Here is a 19,365-nt window from a genome sequence, read left to right on the forward strand (position 1 = left end):
TTCTCCATGTTGGTCAGGCTAGGCTCAAACTCCTGACCTCAGTTGATCCGCCTGACTCAGCCTTCCAAAGTGCTGGGATTACAGATGTGAGCCACCACGCCCTGTCGGAAGTAAACTTTTAATGCTATTTAATTTTACTTAATGTACACTTGAATGACCACCTGTGGCTAATGCCTACCATATTGGACAGGGCAACTCTAGAGATCAGAAATCAAGGCCAGGCACGGTGGCTCATGCCTGTAATCCCAGCATTTTGGGAGGCTGAGGTGGGAGTATTGCCTGAGCCCAGGAGTTCGAGACCAACCTAGGCAACACAGGGAGACCTCACCTGTACAAAAATAGCCGGGCATGGTGGTATGGACCTATAATCCCAGCACTGTGGGAGGCCGAAATGGGAGGATCACTTGAGCCCTGGAGTTTGAGACCAGCCTGGGCAACATGGCCAAACTCCGTCTCTATAACAAATTTAGAAACTAGCTGGGCATGGTAGCCTGCGCCAGTGGTCCCAGTTACTCAGGAAGCTGAGGCAGGAAGATTGCTCAACGTTGAGGCTGCAGTGAGCCATGATCATGCCACCACACACCAGCCTGGGTGACAGAGCAAGACCCTGTCTCAAAGAAGAAAATAAATTATATCACATTGAGTCTACTGAGACCCACTCAGTATAACTATCATATGAGTAGAAGATGCTCATAAGAACTGTTGAGGCTAAACTGCCTGGGCCTCATTGGGGGCTAAACTCCCTCTCATCAGGGCACAACCTGAGATGTTTTTGCTCAAGTTACTTCTTCCTTCCCTGGCAGCATCCTACCCAGCTTCTAATCTAAGCTCAAACGCACCCTCCTTCAGGAAGATTTGCTGTTCTAGCTTCTCCCCACCAAGCAGAGTGAAGGGATTCTTCTTTGGAACTCCCACTCTCCCTTATTTATCTCCAGATGGATGGAAAGGGAAGAGGGTTTCTGTTTTACTAAAAGCCCTCTGGTGAGCAAGTGGATGAAAGAGGAGAGAGTGTGCCTGGGGTGGGGGTGGAAGGGGGAGTTGTGTTGGGGCAAATGCTAGGTAGCTTGAGAGACATAAAGAAGATTTAATCAGAGAAGAGGAGTGATATGTGATTTAACCTTCTCCTCTACCTGTCCTACAACGTCTGTAGTTAAAGTAGACATTACAAACCACAGTGATGCATGGATAAAACTCAGCATGTTGGGGAAGAAGAGCAAATCATATGCTTCACAATAAGAACACTCAATATCCTAGGAATAGAAGGGAACTTCCTCAACCAGATAAAGGGCATCTGTGAAAAACCCAGCACTAACGTCATGCTTAATCGTGAAAGACTGAAAGCCTTCCCCCTAAAATCAGGAATGAGGAAAGGATGTCTACTACTGCCACTGCTATTCAACATTGTTCTGGAAAATTCTAGGCAGAACAAGTAGGCAAGAGAAAAGAAGAGGTATCCAGAATGGAAAGGAGGAAGTAAAATGGTCTCTGTTTGACAGCTGTCATAATCTTATACACAGAAGATGATGAAGAATCTACCAAAAAACTATTTGAATGACTAAATGAGTTTAGTATGGTTGCAGGATACAAGATCAATATGTAAAAAATAGTTGGGCCAGGCACGGTGGCTCATGCCTGTAATCCCAGCATTTGGGGAGGCTGAGATGAGTGGATCACGAGGTCAGGAGATCACGACCATCCTGGCCAACAAGGTGAAACCCTGTCTCTCCTAAAAATACAAAAAAATAGCTGGTTGTGGTGGTACGCGCCTGCAGTCCCAGCTACTTGGGAGCCTGAGGCAGGAGGATCACTTGAACCCGGGAGGCAGAGGTTGCAGTAAGCTGAGATTGTGCCGCTGCACTCCAGCCTGGGTAACAGAACAAGACTCTGTCTCAAAAAACAAACAAACAAAACCCAGTTGTAGTTCTTCTATATGTTGACAAGGAGAAAACTGAGAATGAAATTAAGAAAAATTCATTTATAAGTGCATCAAAAAGAATACAAATGGTGGCTAAACATGGTGGCTCGTGCTTGTAATCCCAACACTATGGGAGGCTGAGGCAGGAGGATCACTGGAGCCCAGGAGTTTGAAACCACCTGGGCAATATGGCAAGACCCCATCTCTATAAAAATTTTTAAAAATTAGCCAGGTGTAGTGGCCATGCTGGCAGTCTTAGTTATTCAGGAGGCTGAGGTGGGAGGATCACTTGAACTCAGAAATCTGAGGCTGCAATGAGCTATTATCTGCCCACTGTACTCCGTCCAGCCTGCGTGTCAGAGAAACCTTGTCTCTAAATGAAAAAAAAATAAAGAAAATGTTAAAAAAGAATGAAATACTTAGGAATACATTTAACCAAAGAAGTATGAGACTTTATACCAAACAACCATACAACCTTGTTGAAAGAAACTAAAGACCCGAAGACACCCTATGATTATAGATGGAAAGGTTTAATATTGTTTAGATGGCAAAATTCAAATCGATCTACAGATTCAATGCCATCTTGTCAAAATACCAGCTAACTCCTTTGCAGAAATTAAAAAACCAATCCTGAAATTCATACGGAAATTCAAGAGAATCAGAACAGTTAATCTTTAAAAAGAAGAAAGTTGGAGGGCTCATACTTCCTGAGTACTAAAACTTAGTACAAAGCAATAGTAATCAGATAGATAGGATGGAATTGACATAAGGACAGACATATAGCCCTGGACTAGCCTCGGCAGTCTAGAAATACACCTTCACATTTCTAATCAATTGATTTTCTACAAGGGAGCCAACACAATTCAGTTTTAAAAATGGTGGCAGGACAATGGAGTAGCTACATTCAAAAGACTGAAGTGAGACCCTTAACTCACACCATCAACAAAAACCAATTCAAAATGGATCAAAGATCTAAATGCAACCGTTAAAACTAGAAAACTCTTGGAAGAAAACATAGGTCTAAGAAAACATAGGCCTTCACAACCTTGGATTAGTCAATGGATTCTCAGATATGATACCCAAAGCATAAGTGACAACCACCACCAAAAAAGAAAAACTGGACTTTATTTTTTAAGAGATGGGGTCTTGTTATGTTGCCCAGGCTGCACTTGAAATCCCAGGCTCAAGTGATCCTCCTACCTCAGCCTCCTGAGTAGCTGGGACTACAAATGTATACTGCCATGCCCAGCTAAACTGGACTTTAACGTGGAAAACTTTTGTGCTTCAAAGACATCAAGAAAGTGAAGACAACCCACAGAATGAGAGCAAATTTTCACAAATAGTATATTTGATAAGAGACTTGTACCTAGAATCATATGCTTCACAATAAAAGAATGACTGCCACTCAATAATAAAAAGACGAATAACCCAATTAAAAATATCCAAAGGATCTGAATAGACATTTCTCCAAAGAAGATAAACAAATGGCCGACCAGCTCATGAAAAGATGGCCAACATCATTTGTCATCAGGGAAAAGCAAATCAAAACCATGATGAGACACCACTTCACACCCACTAGGCTGGCTATAATGAAAAAGACAGATCATAATAACTGTTGGCAAGGATGTAGTGAAATTCGAACCATCATCACACATTGCTGGTGGGAATGTAAAGAAGTGCAGAGCTTTGAAAAACTGTTTGGCAGTTTCTCAAAAACTTAGAGTTACCATATGACTCAGCAACTTCCCTCATAGGTATATACAAGGGAAATGAAAACATATGTCCACACAAAATCTTGTACATGAATGTTCACAGCCTATTACTCATAATAGCCAAGAGTGGAAACCACCCAAATGGTCAACTGATGAATGAATAAATAAACCGTGCTGTGTACGTACGATGAAACATTCTTTGTCAATAATGAAGAACTGATCCCTGATGCAACATGGATGAACCTAAAAACGTTCTGCTAAGTGAAGGAAGTCAGATTCTAAAGGTCCATGATTCCATTATAAATGGCATTCCATATGTGGAATTCCACATATGGAATGTCTAGAATAGGAACGTTTCCTTTCTATAGAGACAGAGAGGAAATTAGTAGCTGCCAAGAGAGAATGGGGAGACTGGTGGGTGATGGCTAAGAAGGTGGCCGTGTTTCTTTTTGGGGTAATGAAAATGGTCTGAAATTGATTGTAGTGATGGATGCACAATTCTGAATATACTGAAAGCCATTGACTTGTTACATTTTAAATTGGTGACTTACATGGTATACGAGTTACATCTCAATAAAGCTGGTTTTCTTTTCTTTCTTTCTTGAATAGACAGTGTCTCACTCTGTTGCCCAGGCTGGAGTACAGTGGTGTGATTATAGCTTACTGTAGCCTTGAACCCTTGGGCTCAAGCAATCCTCCCACCTCAGCCTCCCAAGTAGCTGAGATTATAGGCATGTGCCACCATGCCCAGCTAATTTTATTTATTTATTGTAGAGATGAGGATTTGCTATATTGCCCAGGTCAAACTTTTGGGCTGAAGTAATCCTCTTGCCTTGGATTCCCAAATTGCTGGAATTACAGGCATGAGCTGCCATACCGACCAATAAAGCTTTTTTTTAAAAAAAAAAGAAAAAAGAAAAAAAAAGAAACTTGCATATGGGTACATACAACATATCATTTATATGAAAATACCGAAATACACAAACAATACTATTGTTTAGGAACACATACAAATGCACCAAAGCCATGAAGACACACATGAATTATAAAAGCACATATTTGGGGCAGTAGATACAAGCCCAGGAGAGGATGTTTAGTTAGTGCATGAGGGAGACACAGGCTGCTTCAACTATAATTGTAACAGTTCCTTTCTTTTTCCTTTTCTTTTTTTTTGGTGGGGGGGTCAGAGCCTCACTCTGTTGCCTAGGCTGGAGCGCAGTGAGTGGCGTGATCTCGGCTCACTGCAAGCTCTGCCTCCTGGGTTCAAGCAATTCTCATGCCTTAGCCTCCCAAGAAGCCAAGATTACAGGTGTGTCCCACCACACCTGGCTAATTTTTTTTTTTTTTTTTTTTTTTGAGATGGAGTTTCCCTCTTGTTGCCTAGGCTAGAGTGCAGCGGTGCAATCTCGGCTCACTGCAACCTCTGCCTCCCGGATTCAAGCAATTCTTCTGCCTCAGCCTCCCAAGTAGCTGGGATTACAGGCATGAGTCACTATACCTGATTAATTTTTATATTTTTAGTAGAAATGAGGTTTCACCATGTTGGCCAGGCTGGCCTCAAACTTCTGATCTCAAAGTATCCACCCGCCTCGACCTCCCAAAGTGCTGGGATTATAGGCGTGAGCCACCGCACCCGGCCGTAACATTTCATTCTTAAGCTTGGCGGTGGAACATGGTATTATCTCACACAGCTTTTTTGTTTGCTTGAAATTCTTTGTGGACTAATTTTCCAGGCATATCTCCAATGCTACAGAAACTGGACATGTATATCTGCTGGATGAGTTGGGGGATTGGCCTAGGGAGGCTCTGGACTAGAAGAGCTGGTCCCTTTCAGGCTCCCCGCACTCAATAAACATTTCCTGTGCTGAATCCAGCAATCTCTGGGACCATCTCCGGAGCATTTTTTCTTATAGTTGGCGTTCTGCAGAAAATAGTCCGGGCTTTACAACCATCCAGACAGCTCTGGTTTGAGTCCCCACTCTGGCCTCATTACCAACATGGCCTCTTGCCAATTACTTAATGCCTCTGGGCTTTACTTTCCCATCTGCTAAATGGGAATAATACCACTTACTCCTCAAAGCTAGTGATGATGGAATGCAGAAGCCCTTGCAAGGTGCCTGGCTTCCCCTACCTGATGAGGACGAGGCTCTCGTGTCCGCTCCACTCACCTCTCTGTTGAATCTTTCTGGATGATGCAGGTTGTACTGGACCCTACATTCCTTTGCACAGTGTGTGACTGGCCATCAATCAATATTCCTTGAGTAGAACTGACTTTAAGAACCTCAACTTCCAGTCCAGGTGCGTTGGCTTCCACCTGTAATCCCAGCACTTTGGGAGGCTGAGGTGGGCAGATCATGAGGTCAGGAGTTCGAGACCAGCCTGACCAACTTGGTGAAATGCTGTCTCTACTAAAAAGTACAAAAATTAGCTGGGCATGGTGGCGTGCCCTTGTAATCCCAGCTACTCAGGAGGCTGAGGTAAGAGAATCGCTTGAACCCGGGACGCGGAGGTTGCAGTGAGCCAAGATCGCGCCTCTGCACTCCAGCCTGGGTAACACAGCAAGACTCTGTCTCAAGAAACAAAACAAAACAAAAAACCCCCTCAACTTCCTTCCTCCCTCCCTTCCTTACTACTTTGAAAAGCAAAGGGAACCAAAGGCCTCAGAAGACAGCTCCCTTCATTCCTTTTAAAAACAAAGAAATATAGAAATAAGCTGCCTCTGTCATTCTCCATGGATCGTTTTGTATTCCCAGCTGCTGTTCATCAGTTCCTGGAGGCTCACAGGGCAGGGTCAGCTCCCAGAGGTCAAAGAATGGGATGATGGTGTGTGAGGATGTAGCCTTCCCCTCCAGTCATGCAGGCTCCTTCAGCCCTTCCTGGAGCACAGAGTTGGATGCCGTGGCCCAGGCCCTTGGCAGTGAGATTTAGTCCCCGCTGACTGCAGCCTGGTACCGGGGAGAGAACCGGGCCTCAGAAACAGGGCCTGAGATCCAGGTGGACAGATGGGAGCTGGGTCTATGCTGGTAGCTGGCCGGGGTAGACGGAAACACTGGCTGTCCAGAAGAGCTTCTGGAGAAAGCTGTCATGCTGGTAATTCCAGTGACTGAACAGAACCCAGGAAGCGTATTCTCTGAGCTTTGGGCTCCGAAGCTTCCTCTTCCAAATGTCAGTTGCAGCTCAGAGCTCAGCTCTTGGCCATTCCTTCACTCCCTCTGGGACTTGCTGGTTTGTTTTGGGAGGGCTGCACTTCCTGCATCTGGCTTAGGTCTCAATGCCATCTGAAGTCTTTGTGGCCAATGGGAAAGGGAGCAGGGAGACAGAGCCCCATGGGGCCCTGTGGGCTGTCCCTTGGCCAGTGGGTAGAGCCTGATCATGGTGTCCCTGAATGGCCCCAAAGGTGGTCAGAGCATAGGCCTTCTTGATGCCACTTCTGCCCGACCCCCAGTAACCCCACTGTGACTCGCTGGGGTTGTAACTTAGCTGAAAAGTGATGCATCATTCTAGCTTTACCCATGGACCTTTGGGATTCCTTGAGGCCCCATCTGCCCAGGGCCTGACCCTGATTAGCTTGTGGTCCTTCAGGCTTAGGGCTTGCCACCATGGAATAGGATTGGCAGTTTGGGGAACCAAAGGAAAAGTGACAGTCCGTTCTCTCCACCCTGGTTATTTGTCTCAGGTCCAGCTAGGCCATTCTACCATGTGCCCAGATGAAGGTCCTACAGAAATCAAGGTCCAGGGCTGCTACCAAGCCTTCTGGCTTCTCCGAGGAGCTCCTGGGGCTCATGGCTTGCCACCCACAGCCCCTGCCTTCCTCCCACCCATCCTCCATTCTGCTGCCCAAACCACCCATCCAACCCTCAAAAGGAACTGTGTCACAAGCATGCATTATGGACCCTGCTTGGCTCTCCACAGGCTGGAGGCCCACGCATGGGTTTTTGTTTGTCCTGCATTGAGATGTTTTAAAAATCTGGAAGTTGCGCATAAAAAAGTAGGTTTCCAGCTTGAAACACCTATTCCTGCATAACTACAGTTGGCTGGAGTTAGTGCAAAGCTTCCTTAGGCAGGTAGCTAGGCAACAGTCCTCACCATTCCCTATTGTCTCACATCCAGCCTCCTTCCCTCATGAAATGCAATGCCTGGTGCCTGCATACTTCTGAGTTTCCCCGCTCTAGTCTCTAGGCAAAGGCTTGTAGCATGCAGGGAGGGAAGGAAGAAGGTAAAAAGTGTAGAGGAAGGAAGGAAGGGAGGGAGGAAGGGAGGGATGGTTGGATGGAGGGAGGGAAGGAGAAAGGAAGGAAAGAAGAAACAAAGGAAGGGAGGGAGGGAGGGAGAGAGAGAGGGAGGGAGAGAGGAAGGGAAGGAGAGAGGGAGAGAAGGAGAGAGGGAGGGAAGGAGAGAGGAAGGGAAGGAGAGAGGGAGAGAAGGAGAGAGGGAGGGAAGGAGAGAGGAAGGAAGGAAGGAAGGAAGGAAGGAAGGAAGGAAGGAAGGAAGGAAGGAAAGAAGGAAGGAAGTAAGTCCCAGTTCTGTTGCTGAATGCAGAGGGGCTCAAGCAGTGATCTTCCCTGCCAGGACCTAAGCGCATGTTCTGCAGAGCAGGCTGGGAGACGCCTCCGTCAGGGAACCTGCTATTGTAATGCCGTGGCCCTGGGAAGAGCAAACTGATTGGGGGCTGTTCTCTGATTTCCAAACCGCGGCAGGGAAGAGCACTGTGAGTGTGCGGGGGTGGAGGGTGGAGAGAGACAAGAAAGCAGGAACAGAGGGAAGTGGAAGGGGCAGAGGCGTGCTGCTTAGCAACCGCGGAAGAAAATGTAGAGAAGTGACAGGACCATTTCTTCCAGTGCCTGAAAGGGAGGATTAAGAAAAAAATACAAAAACCTCGTCACACGCCTACGCTTGCTCATCTTGTTGTGGCGGCTCTGGGAGTGTTGGCTGGAATTCGCAGGGCTCCTCTGCAAGGGAGGGCCACTGTGGAGGATGCCTAGCCAGACACGTGTGATGTGGGAAAAGCTACAAAGAACTATGTCCTCAGTAGCTCAAAGGGGACCATCCTCGTGGCCCCATGAGGGGAGGGAGAAGCCTTGCCGGAAAGATGTAAGGACATAACCTCACCTGTCTCATCTTTTCTCTCTCACTTCCTCCTAAGTCTACCAACATCTAGAGAAAGGTGTCAGAGGACTTTCCTTTTCTCCATCTTTCCCCAGAAACTCACGAGCAGCCCCAACCCCGTTCCTTCCTCCCCACCGAGAATTCTCTGTTGCTTTTCTTTCTTAATTTGATTTTCTCTGGCTCAGAATCGAGATCAAAAGAGAAAATTCTTTCCAGCATTTTAGGAATAATTCCCAGAATCTCCCCCTGGAAATGCATACATAATTACCATAATTATTTTTAAAGAAATCTTCCGTGTTCTCTTACCCGCCTCTTTTCCATCTCTCCTGCAGCCTTGGGGAGGAGGATGGGAGAGGGAGACAGCATCAAGAGTGTCTTTGTGGTTGCTAGTTGACCAGTATAAACGGTATTTGCACGGTTAGAGTGGTGGACTCACCAGTACATGAGAGAATTGTCAATGATGCAGGTAATTAACATGAAATGTACCCCTCCAGCATTCAACATAGCGGAATCACCTAGCAGAAGTTATTATCTTTCTAATTTGTTTTAATTTCACTGAGTCTTAAGTTGGTGCTAGCCCAGGTCATTAACACCTCCCGGACACTTGCTAACCTTGCATTTTTTTTTTTTTTCTAATGGATCTTGCTCTGTTGCCCAGGCTGGAGTCCAGTGGTGCTATCTTGGCTCACTACAACCTCTGCCTCCTGGGTTCAACTGATTCTTCTGCCTCAGTCTCCCAAGTAGCTGGGATTACAGGTGCCCACCACTTTGCCCGAATACTTTTTGTATTTTTAGTAGACACAAAATTTACTACTGTTTTTAGCAGAGTTGGAACCAGGATATAATGCCTCATGGCAGAGGCCTGAAAAAGCACCCAGATTGCCAGTCCTTATTCAAGGAATTGGGCTCCGCAGGTGGCAGGCTACAGATCAAGCTAGGGGAAGGCTCCGGTCTGAGGACAGTGGGTCCAGCTGGGCAGCAGATGGCACCAAGGGAACTTCGGATGAGAGCTGTTGGAGCTGCCAGCCTGATTTTACAGCCTGTTTGAAGCCCACCTCTTCCCTGGGATTACAGAAGTCAATTCATGAGTGTTTACCATGGGGCACAAAGCCAAAGCGTGTGGACGGCTGCAGAAGTCACCTTTGCTTTCGGTGGCCAAATCTGATTTTGCTCTGGGCAATCACCGTTCACTACTCTCAGGTCTGGGTTTGAGCAGACTGGACCCGCCTCAGGCTGCCCTTGCCTGTCTTCATTCCTCTGGGTCCAGTGATAGGTTCTAGATGGGCAGTGAGATGCAAAGAGGATTTTGCTGGGAATGCTGGAGCTGACTCTTTCCCACTGGCTTTGAACCCAAGAAGGGGAGATGCTGGAACCCCTGTAGCCCCTATGAGGAGGGCACTCAGATGAGAATGGAGCCAAGAAACCCAGTCCTGATGGTATCGGTTCAATCCTGGATCCAGCTGTGCCTGAAGCTAGGCTCTACCCTTGGCCACCTTTGGGGCTGCCCGCCAAGCCAAGCGACTTCCCTTTCATGTAATCCAGTGAGGATCAGTGTTTTGGTCAGTTGCAGCCATAAGCATCTTAACTGATGAAATGGCTCGTTGCAAATCCCTGGCCACCGAGAGAGAAATAACTCAAAGGGTATGTGCTGTGGACCAGGGTGAGGGACGTTGTCACATACACCAGCATAGGAAAAGCTATCATTGTCACAGGAAGCGCCAACGTTTAGATGATCAGGTACCTGGCATGCAATGGTTTATTTAATCCTACATTGGTATATTCTGATCACCATTTTAAACATTAGAAAACTCAGGCTCAGTCCGGGCACGGTGGCTCATGCCTATAATCCCAGCACTTTGGGAGGCTGACGGGGGTGGATCACCTGAGGCTGGGAGCTCCAGACCAGCCTGTCTGGAACATGGAGAAACCCCATCTCTAAAAATACAAAAAAATTAGTCATGCATGGTGGCGCACGCCTGTAATCTCAGTTACTCGGGAGGCTGAGGCAGGAGAATCGCTTGAACCTGGGAGCAGAGGTTGCAGTGAGCCAAGATCGTGCCATTGCACTCCAGCCTAGGCAAACAAGTGGGAAACTCCGTCTCAAGAAAAAGAAAAGAAAAGAAAAGAAAAAACTGAGGCTCAGAGATCCTCTGTGGACCTCAGTGGCCGTGCCATGGCAGGTTTCTTGACACTGTGTAATCCCAGCCATCCTTCTGCAGTAAACAAGTAGGTTGCTCACTGGCAAATACAAAACTTGGACACGGTGTGATTGGGAGAGGACAAAGGGGACAGAGAGGTGTGGCTGTCAGGAGACACATGATGATACTTATGTCCCAGGTGATGTGAATGCCACTCCCAGGTGCTGCGTGTACCCAGCCTGCATAGCTGTCCACAAGCCCTGCATAGAGAGAATCAAACTCTTTTTATTCCTGATCAAAAACGGAAAGGCAGAAAAGGCCCTGGCTTTAGATCAGAACACATTAGCGCTAATGAGCCATGTGATTTGGGGAAAGCTGTTTCATCATTCCAGGCCTCACTGCTTTTCCCATCTGGGAAATGGGGAGACCCTGGCCCTTGCCTCACTCATCTCACCGAGCTCCTGGAGCATCAGATGTGAAAGGTGATTTTCAGAATAAAAAGAGAGGCTATGGGATGGAGGGGATCGATCCCTTGACTTGCCAGTGGTGAAAGAGCAGGAATAGACAGATGGATGTAAACCAATGACCTATGCGTCTGCCTCCCTGCCAGGGGCTGGGAAGAGGCAGTCCAAGCAGTGACCCGAAAGGAACCTTTCTGTCCCTGAAGTGAAGAGAGAGAACTGTGAAGCCAGGGAAGCAAGCGCTGCTGCTACAGGCGCTTGGGAGTTTATTTTTACCCTGTTATCTCTATCCTGAAATGTCAGGCTTGAAGCCGCCTCTCTCTCCCTCTGTCTCTCCAGCCTCCACCCCAATGTGGCAACACAGCCTGGAAACAGGCCCCCTCTCCTCCTCTGCTTCCTCTGCCTTTCCATGAGAGTCACAGTGCTATGGTGACAGGAGGCATGGAAACGCTGAAATAGAGAAGTGGGAGGCGAGACCATTTATTTGGGTCCTGGAACAGGCTTACTTCCTCCTAGAAACTGAAGGTGCAGAGGAGGCCTTCAGTGCTGTTGGGTACCTACTGCAATGTTTGTATCATATGGGTTCTTTATGCAGCAAGGAAACTCCACTTACACCAGCTTATATAATGAAGAGCATTTAACTGGTGGAGCAATAAAACTTCCAGCAATAGGTCTGGCTTCAGGCGAGGTTTGATCCTGGGGCTCCATGGTGTCACAAGGACACAGCGTTCTCCATCTCTCGCTCTACCTTCTGTGGTGTTGGCTTCACCCTTAGGGACCATGCAATTCTCCCCAACAACCCCAAACAGTTCCAGAATCTTCCCCATAGTCACACATGCCTGCAGTGGTTCTACACTTTGCATCTTCATACTGATGGCTTCCATGGAAAAGAGAGAAAGCTTCTTTTTTTTTTTTCTTTCCTTTTTTGTCAGAAGGCTCTAGACAATGTCTTCTTGAGTTTCATTGGCTCTGACTTGGTTCTGTGCCCATCCCAGAGTCAATCACCTTGGTACAGGGACAGGATGTGAAATATGTTTCTGACTGGCTTGATTGAGCCAAATCATATTCCCAAGAAGATGGGCACCATGGCTTCTTGAAGGACACGTAGGGCATTGTCCCCAAAAGGCAAAAAATATGCTGAGCCACAAGCAGGGACCTATTACATGGTTTATTCACTTTGCAGTTTCACCCTCTTCTACCCAGGAAAGCCTCTGAGATTAGAAGGGACTGCTTCTTTTTTTGACAGAGTCTTGCTCTATTGCCCAGGCTGTACTGCAGTGATGAGATCTTGAATCTCTGGTCACTGCAAACTCCACCTCCCAGGTTCAAGTGATTCTTCTGCCTCAGCCTCCCAGGTAGCTGGGATTACAGGCATATGCCACCACACCCAGCTAATTTTAGTAGAGACAGGGTTTTACCATGTTGCTGAGGCTGGTCCTGAAATCCTGATCTCAGGCAATTTGCCTTCCTCAGCCTCCTAAAGTGCCAGGATTACAGGCATGAGCCGCCATGCCTGGCCTTTTTTTTTTTTTTTTTGAAACAGGGTCTCACGCTGTCATCCAGGCTAGAGTGCAGTGGCATGAACATGCCTCACTGCAGCCTCAACCTCCCAGGCTCAAGAAACAGGCCAATATAAATTTATTACTTTCTTTCTCTCTTTCTTTTTCTCTGTCTTTCTTTCCTTCTTCTCCTCTTCCTTCTTCCTCTTCCTCCTTCTTCTTCCTCCTCTTGGCTCTGACTTGGTTCCTCCTCTTCCTTCTTCTTCTTCCTCTTCTTTCTTCCTTCTTCTTCCTCCTTCCTTTTCTTCTTCTCCTCCTCCTTTTTCTTCTTTTTTGAGACAGGGCCTTGCTCCGTGTCCCAGGCTGGAGTACAGTGGTGTGATCATAGCCCACTGCAGCCTCAAACTCCTGAGCTCAAGTGATCCTCCGGCCTCAGCCTCCTGAGTAGCTGGAAGTACAAGTGTGCAACATCGTGCCCAGCTAATTTTTTAATTTTTTTGTAGAGGGTCTCACTATGTTGCCCATGCTGGTCTTGAACTCCTGGACTCAAGAGATTCTCCTGCCTTGGCCTCCCAAAGTACCTCAATTACAGGCAAGAGCCACTATGCCTGGCCAGTTTCTTTTCTTTCCATCTGTAGGTTTACGTGGGGCTCTGAGTGCAAAGAATCCCAGGTCTATGGCTCCCAAAATTTCACTGTGGCTACAGAATCTCCCCAAGGTAGATCAATAAGTTAAGGCTGAAGTGTCATATTTTCACTTGCCAAAGGCTTCCTCTGCATTCAAAATAAAATTCACACTCTACACCTGGCCTGCCCATGACTCACCCTCTCGCTGAGCTGTAGCCACACTCACTTCTTGTTATTTTATTTTATTTTTAGAGTGAGTCTTGCTCTATCGCCCATGCTGGAGTACAGTGATGCCATCTTGGCTCACTGCAACCTCCACCTCCTGGGTTCAAGCGATTCTTCTGCCTCAGTCTCCCGAGTAGCTGGATTACAGACACCTACCATCATGCCGGCTAATTTTTGTATTTTTAGTAGAGACAGGGTTTCACCACGTTGGCCAGGCTGGTCTTGAACTCCTGACCTCAAATGATCCTCCTGCCTCGGCCTCCCAAAGTGCTGGGATTACAGGCTTGAGCCACTGTGTCCAGCCTTCTTGTTATTTCTTAAACCAATCTGCTACATGCCTCATTGCCTTCCACTTCCTGTTTCCCTATGTCTAATGCTCTTCCACTTCCTGTTTCCCTGCATCTAATGCTCTTCCACTTCCTGTTTCCCTGCATCTAATGCTCTTCCTTTAAATCTTTGCATAGCTGCTCAAGTGCCATGCTCTCTGAGAGGTCTCTGACCAGTCTAGCACATAAAAACACCTGAAATTATTGTGTTTTTGATGGTTTGAGTATCTCTCTCCTTTCTCTAGGCTGTAAGCTCTATGAGGCAAGCATCGTGCTTATCTTATTCACCAGGTTTCTGGTTTTGTGTCTGGCATATTGTAGGTACTCAAATATTTGTTGAATAAATGAATGAATTTTTTTTTTTTTTTTTTTTTTTTTTTTTTAGACAGGGTCTCTCTCTGTCACACAGGCTGGAGTGCAGTGGTGCAAACATGACGCACTGGAACCTCCACCTCCTGGGCTTAGGCTATCCCCCGACTTCAGCCACCTGAGTAGCTGGGACTACAGGCACGTGCCACCATGTCCAGCTAGTTTTTTTTTCTGGTAGAGACAGGGTCTCACTGTGTTACCCAGGCTGGTTTGAACCCCTGGGCTCAAGTGATCCTCTTGCTTCAGTCTCTCAAAGTGTTAAGATTACAGGCATGAGCCACCATGTCTGGCTGAAAATTCTTTTCTGAATATCCTTGTAAACTTTTTCAGGGCAGGGCAGTTTCTTACATTTTTCTTGGCTTTTACTTGGTGCCTACAAAATGCTGGGCATAAAAGAGAAAAATATAGTAATATTTTTTCAAATAAACTAAAACTGACTCCTGTAGGGATTGGCTCAAAGTCACCCCCACATTACAGAAAGATGCTACATGATGCTAACTGTTTCTTTGAGGAATTTCCTTTGCAAAGCCATCGCATGTGAACATTTGAGATGCTCCCATGTCTGTGTGAAACTGCAGAGGGGAACGTGGGGCCATCTTTCCATCCTGGTCTCTGAGTGTGGTGATAGAGCCACCACGTACAGGCAGTCTGAAAATGACGTCATGGGATGATGCTCTTGTTTGCATCTTAACCCAGTGAGGTGGAATGAGAAGTGTCCTCTTATCTGCCACTCTGTCCACTGCAAACTGGTAAGTGAAGGTCACAACCTTAACATGCTGATCACCCAGATGGAACCCTCATTTGTGTGCGAACTCTCCCCGAGATCTATCAGCCTGTGACAATCCTCAGGACAATCAGGTAAGACTGTGGATGGCGCCGTGCTGCTTTAATGGAAACTCAAAAGCACACCTCCTAGAGAGCCATCGATTGTCCCCGTACTCCACAGACAACATGCCACTGGGGGAATCTCAAGTATGCTCAGTCTTCATCCACTCTCTGCTTACCCAACCAGGTCTATTTCTCTCTTACACTCTCACATGGCACTCTGGCCTTTGTACCATGGGCTCACCATCATTTGTCATGGTATCTTTATTCAGGTGATTATTTCATTAATATCCATCTTCCCCATTGGGCTCCAAGCTACTTAATGGCAAGGCGCAATCTCTTTTGCTCACCGCTGTATTTTGTCACCCAGTCCTGTGCCTAACACATAGTCCATGCATCATAAATACTTTTTGAATGGAAGAATGGATGAATGGAAGAAAGAAGAGAGGCTGAATGTTTTCTCTGTTGGTCAGATCCTATCACCTCTGTATCACCCTGTTCCCTTCATCAGGGTGTCTCTTGTGCTCACAGTAGTATCTGGCATAGAGAAGAGGGGCCACAGACATTGGGAGAAATGAATGAATGGACACTGCTCTTTGCCTTCTCAGAGAAGCCCGGATACCTTCTCTTTAATTTTTTTTTTTTGAGACGGAGTCTTGCTCTGTCTCAAAAAACAAAAAAAAATCTTGCTGGAGTGTAGTGGTGCGATCTTGGCTCGCTGCAATCTCCGCCTCCCGGGTTCAAATGATTCTCATGCTTCAGCCTCCTGACTACCTGAAATTACAAGTGCATACCACCACACCTGGCTAATTTTTGTATTTTTAGTGGAGCTGAGGTTTTGCCATGTTGGCCAGGGTGGTCTCCAACTCCAGACCTCAGGTGATCTGCCCACCTTGGCCTCCCAAAATAATGGGATTACAGGTGTGAGCCACCATGCCAGGCCACCTGGTTATCTTCTAAAGGATAAATTAATGGAGAGGGAAAATGAGGGGAAGTTACACGATATGGTTTGGCTGTGTGTCCCCACCCAAATCTCATATGGAATTGTAATCCTCAATGATGGAGGAGGGGTCTGGTGGCAGGTGAATGATCATGGGGGCGGGCTTCCCCTTTGCTGTTCTCATGACAGTGAGTTCTCACTAGATCTGCTTGGTTAAAAGTACATGGCACTTCCCCCTTTACTCTATTCTTCCTTCTCCAGCCATGTATGGTGTGCCTGCTTCCTCTTTGCCTTCTGTCATGATTGTAAGTTTCCTGAGGCCTCCCAAGCTATGCTTCATGTACAGCCTTTGGAACCATGAGCCAATTAAACCTATTTTCTTTAATAAATTACCCAGTCTCAGGTAGTTTTTCATAGCAGTGTCAGGAAGGACTAACACACTTCCAATATACAAATACACTGAACCAAGCCCAAAGGCTGCATTTAGGTTACTCCCTTCAGAATCAGTGGGCTGGTTCTCGAGGTCACTAAACCTCAGGGCCAGCAAGGAAGGAGCTTAAAGTGCAAACTGAATTTGTTTGCAAGAGACAATGCTACTTTGGACTCAAGTACAACCAGTCCTGGGGTTAGATGTTTAAAGTTCAAGTGGGTCATGGCTACTGGCCCTTATCACATAGCCTGCAAATAACAAAACAGCATCCCAGGAATGGTATCAGACCTTAGGAGATAACCTGATCCCAGTTTCTCCTACCAAGTCAGAAGGAAACTAAAAAGAAATGGAGTTTTCTTCTCTAAGGCCATGCCCTCCTTAATGGGGGATATCTGAGTCCCAACGAGGTCTCTTTGTATCTGAAGATCAGACTGCAAAGGGATGGAGATATTTGGTCTTTGCCAATCATTTGTAAGTGACAAAGAGTTTACAGATCTGTTCTGTAATCACCAATCCAAAACCAAACACCAAAAAAAAAAAAAAATACGATCCCAAAACCATACTAAGAAATCATCATAAAGCCAAATTGCAAAACACGTCCATGTTTCAAGCCCACCCTAGCCCAGCAAACAAAAGTGGCTCACCTTTGAACTACAGAATCCCTTCCAGAACCAGAAGGAAAGGGAAAGGGATTTACGGGTCGTCTCAAAGTTGTAGGCTCTGGCTGGTCCCCAAGATGAGTTCATTACTTATTCTTAGACACTGGACTCAAATTAAACAAACAGCACCTATAAATAGAGTAAGGATACGCTCAGCTTGGTGTCACTGGAAGGTCCCTTTTGCAGGGACAGACGTGCTAAATGGATGTTCTCGGGTTACCCTGCTGGTACTACGTTGGGGAAGAGTTGTACTTTTTCTCCCCGTGTTGTCCAGGAGAGGGGAAAGAAGCAGGTGAGTCAGACATTGGGATTCAGCCCGATTCTGTCTTCATCTCTAGATGCTCATTCACATGCTGAGTTAGAAGGAGCTGTAAAGGGAGGCTGATGCTCTACAAATGTCCTGGCTGAGCAATTTGGCTGCTCCCCCTGGGAATGGATCCCAGTTCAGACTACATTGACAGAGTGTTCTGGTCTCTGAGATTAGATTGCAAACTCCCTACGGGAAGCACCAAGTGCTAGGATTTCCTCCTGGCTTCCCTTGTCCTGCCAAACGCAGGAATGGCTAGGGTGTCCATGGCAATTCTTGAACTGTGAATTCAAAGGACCTCGTTATGCACGTTGGTCTTTATGGTGGGGAGCAACATGGGCCTGTGTTCCGGATCTGCTCTGGCTTTGGTTTGAATCACCCTGAAAAGCATGATTTAGAAGCGGAGTCATCACATCACCGTGATAGATGAGTGGGGGCCAGAAACACCTGGAATAACTGTGAGTAAACACAAAGCCATGGGGCAACAAGGCCCACTCACTATCATAATAACCAGAGTCAATAACCTTCATTCAGCCCTTGACGGGTAATTCTAGGCACTATTCTAAGTGCTTTGTAAAAACTCACTTATAGGCTGAGTACTGTTGTTTATGCCTATAATCCTAGCATTTTGGGAGGCTGAGGCAGGAGGATCACTTGAGCTCGGGAGTTCAAGATCAGCCTGAGCAACACAGCAAGACCCCATCTCTAAAAAAAAAAAAAAAAAAAAAATTTAGGCCAGGCGTGGTGGCTCACACCTGCAATCCCAGCACTTTGGAAGGCCGAGGTGGGCAGATCACCTGAGGCTGGGAGTTGGAGACCAGGCTGCCCAGCATGGAGAAACCCCGTCTCTGCTAAAAATTCAAAATTAGCCAGGCATGGTGGCACATGCCTGTAATCCCAGCTACTCTGGAGGCTGAGGCAGGAGAATTGCTTGAACCTGGGAGGCAGGGGTTGAGGTGAGCCGAGATCACACCAGTGCACTCCAACTTGGGCAACAAGAGCCAAACTTCATCTCAAAAAATAAAATTAGCTGGGCATGATGGTATGCGCCAGTAGTCCCAGCTACTCAGGAGACTGAAGCAGGCGGATCACCTGAGCCCAGGAGGATGAGGTACAGGGAGCCGTGGCCATACCAAGGCACTCCAACCTGGGCAACAAAGCGAGACCCCGCCTCAGTAAAAAACAAACAAACAGAACATTAAAATAAAATAAAAACTCACTTACTCTTTCCAAACCTCTATGAGGTAGAGGCTATTATTATTTCTATTCTACAGATGCAGAAACCGAGACACCAAGAGATTATGTGCCTTGCTCCAGCCCATATAGCTGGTAAGCCAGATGTGGAAGCCAGGCAGTTTAGCTCCACAGTCTGGTCTCTGATAGTAAAAATTAAATACTTAGAGTATCGATCTGTTGGTTTTCCTGTCCAGCTGCCTTCCTCCCTCCCTGGATGATCACAGGTCTCTGGTACCACCTCTTCGTACTCTCAGCCTGAGTGCTTCTGGTGCCTCGTCTTAGAGGGGATCCCCTGACTAGTCCTGACCTAAGCCTGAATCCCCAACAACAGGACTTGCAGGCATGGCCATGGGACAGACATATGACAATTGCAGTGAATCTCAGCACTTTAACTGGGAATTCTAGGATGAAAACACACTGGATTTCCCTCTGGAATTGAACTGAGAGCAGGTACTCCTGCCAAGTGCCGTGGCTACCTTGCTACCACAGCGGGAACCTGGCTGAGAATGAAATCAGTACTGAGAGGAAGCAGCATTGAAAAACAGATCTTGGCTGGGTTTGGTGGCTCATGCCTGTAATCCCAGCACTTTG

The 19,365-nt window shown here is 46.7% G+C and overlaps 1 protein-coding gene across 1 annotated transcript in view; it reads right to left on the reverse strand.

Annotated features, from left to right (window-relative positions):
- The window catches only part of MRTFB (myocardin related transcription factor B), a 336,737-nt gene that overhangs the window by 279,631 nt on the left and 37,741 nt on the right, over positions 1-19,365 (reverse strand). The window contains exon 2 of the mRNA XM_032242720.1: positions 17,217-17,360. The gene's annotated coding sequence lies outside the window, so the exon portion shown is untranslated. The remainder of the gene's footprint in view (positions 1-17,216; positions 17,361-19,365) is intronic.

Source organism: Sapajus apella, unplaced genomic scaffold, assembly GCF_009761245.1.
Source record: "Sapajus apella isolate SASKATOON/1434 unplaced genomic scaffold, GSC_monkey_1.0 scaffold51, whole genome shotgun sequence".
Classification (NCBI taxonomy): Eukaryota; Metazoa; Chordata; class Mammalia; order Primates; family Cebidae; genus Sapajus; species Sapajus apella.